At 51.9% G+C, this 8,475-nt stretch overlaps 1 protein-coding gene across 1 annotated transcript in view; it reads left to right on the top strand.

Moving 5' to 3' along the window:
* The first annotated feature begins 1,163 nt into the window (after positions 1 to 1,163).
* PTPRF (protein tyrosine phosphatase receptor type F) overlaps positions 1,164 to 8,475 on the top strand; it is a 93,080-nt gene continuing 85,768 nt past the window's right edge. Inside the window, exon 1 of the mRNA XM_024744740.1 lies at positions 1,164 to 1,197. The gene's annotated coding sequence lies outside the window, so the exon portion shown is untranslated. The remainder of the gene's footprint in view (positions 1,198 to 8,475) is intronic.

The following is an 8,475-nucleotide window of genomic DNA, read 5'->3' on the forward strand; positions in this document are numbered from 1 at the left end:
GTAACGTTGCCGTGGTGAAGGGGCAGGGGGCTTGCTCCACCTCCCACCTCTTTGTTGAGGTTCAAGGGGAGGAAGCAAAGTGTTCTTGAGTTATCTACATCCCAGGCTCCAGGTGGTGACTACTAGCATTATGAGATGTGATCCCCTGCAGAGCCTAGAAGAACATTTAAAACGGTGCACCAGCTTCTAATGGAACAACTCAAGGGAGGTCTAAGACTGAACCTTCTACTTGTCTGTTTATGTTAGATGAAACCTCTGAAGGGGGGATTGGGGAGAGGGGAACTTCTATGTAACTTTTTGTTTTGTTTTGTTTTTTTGCAGTATGCGGGCCTCTCACTGTCGTGGCCTCTCCTGTTGCAGAGCACAGGCTCCAGACGCGCAGGCTCAGCGGCCATGGTTCACGGGCCCAGCCGCTCCGCGGCATGTGGGATCTTCCCGGACAGGGGCACGAACCCGCGTCCGCTGCATCGGCAGGCGGACTCTCAACCACTGCGCCACCAGGGAAGCCCTATGTAACATTTTTAAATGTATTCATTTATTCACAAGCATAAGAGAGTCCTACTATGTACCAAGCATCTTATATTACATGTTTTTAATGTCACCCAAGCCCTTTCAGAAAGAAGGTAGAGTAGAGAAAGAGGAAAAAGCACTCAATAAATCTTGGTTGAATCAATGAATTTCAAGAGCCAGATGGCGTGAACCTTAAATGAGCAGGAATTTTTCTGAGAGGCTGAAGGAATATGATCTGGGAGTGGCTTTTGTGAGAGGGAAGGCTCTGCCCCCGCCTCTTTACTCTGCACTTGTGGAGAATGGCAGCTTCCCTGGAGATAGTTGCTGGGTCCTCAGTGAGGCAGGAATTGGAGGAAGGACTTCTGAAGAGGCTGAGGGTATACAGAGGGCTACAGGGAAAGGCTGGGGAGGGAGCAGTGAAAAGTTGGATGAGGGGGGGACGAAGTGCAGAAGGAGGTTGATGAATGATGAAGCTGGCTCTCATTCAGACAGTAGCTGAGGATTACCAGGATATGGGACCCAGTGGGATTAGCTTTTAAATGGTCCTCCAAACCGATGCTTTTAGAGGCTTGATTATGCTAATTCTAATAATCATCAAATACCTTCTATTTTCAAGAACCTGTGATGTGACGCGCAGATGAAGCTCTTTACAAACACAATTTTATGTCAGTTTTACAACGCTGCAAAGTAAGTAGTATCCCCTTTTTACAGAAGAGGAAAGTGAGGCTTAGGCAGAGAAGTAATTTGCCCAAGACCAGATAGCTAGTAAGTGCCACAGGTATAATTCAGACCAGGTCTGTATGTCTCCAAATGCCGGCCTGCCCCGCAACTGGTCTGTCCTGACTGGGGCCAGTTCAGCCTGGGACATCCAGTGTCATTGGCAGCTTGTGGGGAGCCCCTGGAAACATGGAGGTGTCCATGATATACACCTGTGCAGCTCCAAGCCCCTGGTCAGAAGCCCCCACTACACTTACTTTTTTTATATTTATTTATTTATTTGGCTGCACCGGGTCTTAGATGCGGCACGTGGGACCTTAGTTGCCACGTGCGGGATCTTCTTTGCGGCATGCGGGATCTTTAGTTGTGGCATGAGAACTCTTAGTTATGGCATGTCGTATCTAGTTCCCTGACCAGGGATCAAACCCGGGTCCCCTGCCTTGGGAGCACAGAGCCTTAGCCACTGGACCACCAGGGAAGTCCCCCACGACGCTTATGAATCCCAATGCCCACATGGCCTGGAACCCCCATGGACTCCACCCACCTCCCACACAGGGTGAGGGGCTCAGAGAGATATGTATGTAATATAATTATATATGGAAGAAACAGGACACAGTAAGAATGTGTAACAAACAACCCTGACCGACATCAGGGAAGGTTGCCCCAAGGAAATGATGCTTGAGCGAAAAGTGAAGAGTGAATTAAAAAGTGAAGTGATGGAGTAGAAAAGTCTTCTAGAAAGAATGTGCAAAGGCCTGGTGGTTGGGATGGGTGGGGTCACATATGTGTGTTTGAGGAATTGAAAGGAAGCCAGTGCAGCTGGAGGGCACTGAGCAGTGGGGAGCGGGGAGCCTGATGCTGGACTGGTGCTGGAGGCAAGGGGAGGGCGTTTAGTACTTGTTAATGGGTTGGCTTTTTATCCCAGGAGCAATGGGAAGTCATTAGAAGGTTTTGAAAGGGGAGTGAGTGACGTGATAAGACTGGATAAGGACGGGGCAGACACAGTAGGATCAATTAGGAGCCGCTGTAGGAATCCAGGTAATAGGTAACAGGAGATTAGAGAGATGCTTTGGAGGTAAAATTAACAGGATTTGGTGATGGTTCCTAAGATTCTGGCTTGCCTGTTAGATGGACAATGGTACCATCCACTGAGAAAGAGAACGCTGGGAAGGTGAGAGAATGAGGACCACGAGTTAGGTCTCAGATGTGTTGCGGTTGAGGTCCTCTGAAAAATGGAGGTGGAGATGATGAAGCCATTGGCTAGGCTCCCGCTGGTCTGGAGCTTAGACAGGAAGTTCTCCAGGCTGGAGACATAAAGGTGTGAATCAGCAGCAGATGAACGGTAACTGAAGCTATAGCATGGATAAGATCACCAGGGAGGGTCCACAGTGAGAGGGGGAAAGGCCTAGGAATGGGCTTGAGGAACACCAGCATTTAAGGGAGGAGCGTGACCCTGCAAAGAAGACTGAGAAGGAGACCAAGGAGTTAAGAGACAAACCAGGAGGGTACGGTGTCAAGGGAGTCAAAGAAGCTAATGTTTTAGGAGTTGAATAATCAGGAGGTCTAATAAGATGAATACTGGGAAAGATGCCCATCCAGTTTTGAGACATGGAGGTCCTAGCTCAAATATCATGTTTTGGGGAAGTTGTGGAAGATGAAAGCAATATAAGACTGAATGTTGGAGTGGACAGGAGTGCCCAACGGCCAACAGTGGGGGAGGGAGCCAGGGTTAAGGTTGCAGGGGCAGGTTGGTGGGAAGGAGAGCTCAGAGAGGGAGAGGATAATGGATAGAGAAGCCGCAGGGGCTAGGGAGTCAAGGATGGGCAGCAGCCCTGGCCTGAGATAGGAGGAGGGGTACTTCCTCTGAGGCAGCAGAAGAGGGGGCAGGTGTAGGGAGATGTGTGACTGAGTTAGTAGGAAACTGGGTGGTGGGGGCGGGGGTGCGCAGGTTTCTGTCTGTGGCTTTAATCCTGTAAAGGAGCAGTCGAGGTCACATCTGCCAGCAAGGAGGAAATGGGCTGGTTGGAGGCTTAAAGAGAAAACGGCGAAGGTTGAAAACAGCCACTGCAGAGAAGGGGTTCCAAGCTGACGGGAGAAATATGTCGAGGGCCCATATGCAGTCAGCAGCTATGATTTATGGGAACATCACTCTGACCTGTGGAGTTCCTTGGCTGTTTGAGCACAGCACAAGAATGCAGACAGGAGGGCTCATCTGGCGCTGGGGGCTTGCCAGACAGATATGATCAAAAGGCAGAGAGGCAGAGGGGCTCGGGGTATTGACGAGAGTGTTATCAAAATGTTAAGCCTTGAAATCCAGGTGGGACAAGAAGAAAAGCAATGGAAGGAGAGAGCAGATGCATTAGGAGAACACAGAGAGGTCCACAGTGGAGAGGTCTGAGGAGACCCAACAGTTATCTCATCTTGAGGTCACCTGAGCAGGTGGTGCAGTGAGGGACGGGACGAGGCCCAGCAGGTGATGGTGTGAACAGGTGACCCAGTGGCCTGCAGATGGGGATTCGACAAGGAGGTCAGGAGCTGGTCTGTGTGTGCTGACACTGAAGGGACTGAAGTAGCAAAAGCCACTGAGAGGTCCACTAAGCTGCAAACAGGCAAGGTCGTTGGATTGGGCAAAAGGGAGGTGAATAGTCATCATGTCAAGAGCAATTTCAGAGGGGTGTTGGTCCCGAAAGCTGTGTCATAGTGGACTGAGTGTGTACAGGGGACGGGACGGGGGAGGCTCCCTGTGTCAACAGCTCTTGGGTTTGCTGTGAAGGAGAACAGAGAAACGCTCCATCTCTCCCACTCTGGACAGGCCGGTGGGGTCCAGGGAGGGGACTTTTTAGGATGGGAGAGACTCGAGCATGACTGCAAGTCGATGGGAATGGTACAGTAAAGAGGAGGCAGGTGGGGTCAGCCCCTGCCGTGGCAGGGCACATCTCAGGAGGGAGAGAGAGAGGAAGGAGTAGATGGGGTGGATTTGTGGATTTGATAGTGGGGGATGGAGATGTCCTCTGTTTTCTCAGAGAAGCTTGAGGGGAAGTCATAGGCAGAGTGTTCTATTGAGACATTAACTCCTATCTCATTCACACCCCCCGCCCCCCACATAGTGACTCACCAGGAAGGAGTGAAAGGCATTAGCATTCTAGGGTCTGGGCCTTTTTCCTCCCACTCCACACCTGAGATGGTACACAGACTGTTTTGCGGTGCTGGCGTCTGAGTTCTTTCTGACGGGCTGAGAGGGAGAACATCACCGCGTCTTAGGGAGTTGATTCTCCATCATGGAAGAGATGGGCAGGAGGACGGGCATTCCCCGTCCCACCCTGGCATGCACCCCTCTCCCCCCAGGAAAATGGCTGTGTGTGACTGCAAACGCCAAGGTCTAAGGGCTGCAACTTTGAGGGTCTACGGAGAGACCCCCATAAAGAGCCAGGGATGGGGGAGTGGCCCTGAAGGTGGGGGACAAATAGTGGGAGGCCCACAGCAGGGACGACTGATGTCTGCAATGGCAGCGCCGGCCTGAAATAGACCTCAGCCTTTCTCTGCAAAGAGGAGCACAGACTGAGCAAATTTGGGGCTGTGCAAGCCCCTGGCGTTCTTGGACCATTGGAGGGGAGGTGAAGGAGAGCTGTGAGTGATATGGAATTCTCACAGATCTGCTGGGCCAGGGACTCAAGCTGAATTTAATTTGATTTAGACCAACTAAGAGATGACTAAGGGTTGTATTTACGTCATGAGTTTGAGCAGTGTCCAGTGGGCCTGGGACCTGGACACAGGGTAAACAGTGAGTGGGAGCTGACATCTGGCTCTCCCCTCACCCTGCCCCCTGGGGCTGGAGCCCAACAGACACAGATCTACCATGTGGTAGCACTCGGCCTTCACAGATGAGCACAAGGCCCTCCCTCCCCGCTAGGCCCAGGAGCAGAGCAGCGGGTCGAGTCCACATGGACCCCGAGCTCAGAGTTTGGCCGTCTGGACAGAGCCGTGGCTCCTCTCTTTCCACGGCTCTCAGGCATTCACAGGCCCAGCCACCTGAGGCTCTTGTCTGTGTGGCCCTAGGGCCTGGGCCTCTGGTCCCTTTACTTCGGCCTTGTGTCCAGTTCCAGGTGCTGGGCATGCTGAGATCTGGGCAGCCTGCTTGCAGCCAATCGCACGCCCCACCTCAGCAAACACCTGACCACACGTGGTACTGAAAGGTGGGTGAGCAGGGGGTTAGAGACCAATGGCTTGAGATTCTGAGAACCCTCTGTCCCTGTGAGGGTTGAAGCAGGAGGCTGGTTGGCCCAGCAGTGAGTGGGTCTGCTGACTTCAGCTATAGGAGTGTAAGGCCCCTAGCCCACGGGCCTTCCAAGTATTTAGGTCACAGATTAGGCAGTGCTGGACAGAGGGAATTAGGCTGCCAGAGCTGCAGACCCACTGAGGCCCAGGCTGCAGGCACACAGGTCAGCAAACACCACAAGCCCCTCTCAGGGCATGCCAGGCCAACAGAAGCCCCAGGTGTGGATGAGCTCTGAGGCTTGGTCAGGAAGCTTTCCCCACCTGGTCACTTATGTCTGATGGTCCCTGAGCACAGAAGAGGAAAAGCTATCTTTTTATTCCTTTAACAAATATGTACTGAGCACCTTTGGTGTATCAGGGCCCAGTACTGGCCCTGGGATATGGCAGTGGACAAGGCAGGCTCATCCCTCCTGCCCTGCCCTCAAGGAACCCACAACCTATAAGGTGTGGGGCCTGGGGGGACAGACACAGATACTGATGGTGGTGACACCCAGTGTTTAGAGTTTGGGCAGGCAAGCCCTCAACTCAGCCAGGGGTTAGAGGTGGCTCCCTGGAGGAAGTGATGGTTCTAAATAGGTACCATTGGTTCCAGGGTACTGACACTACTCAACACAGAGTAAGTCTTAAGGGGCGTTTTTTATGACTTATGTGTGAGAGACTTTATGACCAACTTGATTTTGTGTGAACCAAAACCCAAAAGTCAGAAGCTCTCTGCCTCTGTCTCTCTCCCATCTCTTCCCCTCCCCCCCTCTTTCTCGCTCCATCCCCGACTCCTGCCCATCTCCCTCTGGGACGATCTCTAGTCCCTTTTTACATTTCAAGATTTGCAGGCTGCATTAGATGAGGGCGCAGGAGGGAAGATGCCCTGTTTCTGGCCCAGTGACTGAGTGAATGAGGTGTTGCTGCCTGAGATGGGACTGCTGGAGGCCAGCAGATCTGGGGCAGGAGAGAGGGTGAATTCAGTTTACCTGACGAACATCCGGGGAGTGATCTAGAGAAGACTCTTGGATATATGGGTCCTGAGCTCAGAAGAAAGGCCCACGCTGGAGACAGAGATTTGGAAGTCATCAGCATTTGGTTGGTGGTGGTAGAGATGGTCCAAGGGACAGGAGGCAGAGGGGAAGAAGGGACGGCCTAGGATAGACCTCGGGAGGAGCAGGAGATGGTTAAAGAGATTGAGAAACGGTAGCCAGGGAGGAGAGTGTAGGCCATTGAAGCCAAGAGGAACTGTTTTCACGAGTCAGCAATGAGCAGGTATCACTGGCCAAAAAGCATACTTTTTTAAATTTAGAAGAATCCCACCCCCCGAAAGCCTAAACCCACTCCAATACTGAAAAACGGGCCAAAACGTCTAAAGATGCACAAAACTTGCAATGCCTCCTCCACAGTACACCAAAATTACCAATGGATAAAAAAACCACGGACTAGGAATGTTCATTTTTGATCCGTTTGTCATCCGGAATCCGGATCTAATTGTTTGCCCAGAATCACTGGAGCCAGTCCCATCCCCTTCTCACGCACCAGGGGGCGCACACGCACCGTTTCTAAATCCAAGTCCAGGGCAAATGCAGGCAGTGAATTAGGTGATAACCAGAACTTGACCCCTCAGCCCAGATCCCTAGGCCCCCATCTCTACCCCTCCCCTGCACATTACACTATGATCCCCAAGTCCAGATGCCTCAACAATTCCCAAACTTTCTCACCTAACCTCCAGACTCACAGTGGTATCACAGAGACTCCATAGATCAGAGATCCCATAGGGGTCCTCATCTTACCTAGAGCAGTAGGGGTAGGCACCCCGTCTTTCATGAGGGGGGCAGGCAGGAGACAGCTGGTGTGGCACAGACTGGACGATACGTCTGGGGCCAGAGGCTTTGGTGCCAAGGTGTGGCTCTTGGTTTGGAGCTCACCAAGTTCCTGAGTTAGGACTTGGAATAAATCTTCAGGTAAGTTATTGGTTTAGCCCAGAAATTTATAGGGTCAGCATCTGAGTTTGATATGAGGAGTCAGAAACTCAGTACTGAGGTTTATATCAGGCTTGGGGGACATTATCAAGTCCTGAACTCAGGGGCCAACTCACAACGTGACTCAGGTTCACAGTTGGAATTGGTGTAGATATTGAGGTGTTGGCCAGGCTCTGGGGTTGACATCGGGTCAGAGAAGTAGAGAGTGAGTATGGGGATTGAGTGGATTTGTGTGGAGTTTCTGCAAAGCCATTCTCATAAATCTTGGGTTCCAAGATTACCATTAGAGGTGAGTCAATGTAGGGTCTTAAATGGGCCCCCATATGGATGAGGTTTGAGGTATTTGTATTAGGGTCCTTTTCTGGTGACTCAATCCCAGTTCAGAAAGGGTGTTGGTGTTGACCTGGGATTAGGACTGCAGTATTAGAGGTTTATGTAAGGCTTGGGGTTCAGAAAAGAGTGCTGGGGTCCATAAGAAGGGAGCCATTGGACTTTACGGTTCATACAGGGATCAGGGCTCAGCGTTGGTACTGGGGTCCATTTAAGGACCAGGGTTGGTGATGGGGTCACTATCAAGTAGAGGTGGTAAAGGGGTTTAGAGTCAGAATTGGTATTTGAGGTCAATATAGGGGTTCGGATTGAAATTATTACTTGAGCCAATTTCGGGGCACATTTAGGGGTTTGGACTTACTATTGAGTTTGGGGGTGGGTCTGGTCTCAGTATCAGGTTCACATCGAGGGAATGGGATCCTAGAGTAGTATCAGGTTCATATTTGGACAGGGAGCCTCTAACTGGATCCGGACTTCGTATGGGAGTTTGGGTCTGTCCATGCTCATTTTGGGGTTCCGGCTCGGTACTGGAGCCCGCGTCGGTTTAGGCTCGGGGTTGGGTTGAGGCCTCGTCGGGCCTACGCGTCTCAGCAGCTCTACGAGCGAGAGTGCACGAGGGGAGGGGCGGCGCCGGGGACGCGCACGGCAGGGGCAGGGGCGCGGGCGCGGGCACGCGGCA

The sequence above is a fragment of the Neophocaena asiaeorientalis genome, unplaced genomic scaffold (assembly GCF_003031525.2).
Source record: "Neophocaena asiaeorientalis asiaeorientalis breed wild unplaced genomic scaffold, Neophocaena_asiaeorientalis_V1.1 scaffold478, whole genome shotgun sequence".
Classification (NCBI taxonomy): domain Eukaryota; kingdom Metazoa; phylum Chordata; class Mammalia; order Artiodactyla; family Phocoenidae; genus Neophocaena; species Neophocaena asiaeorientalis.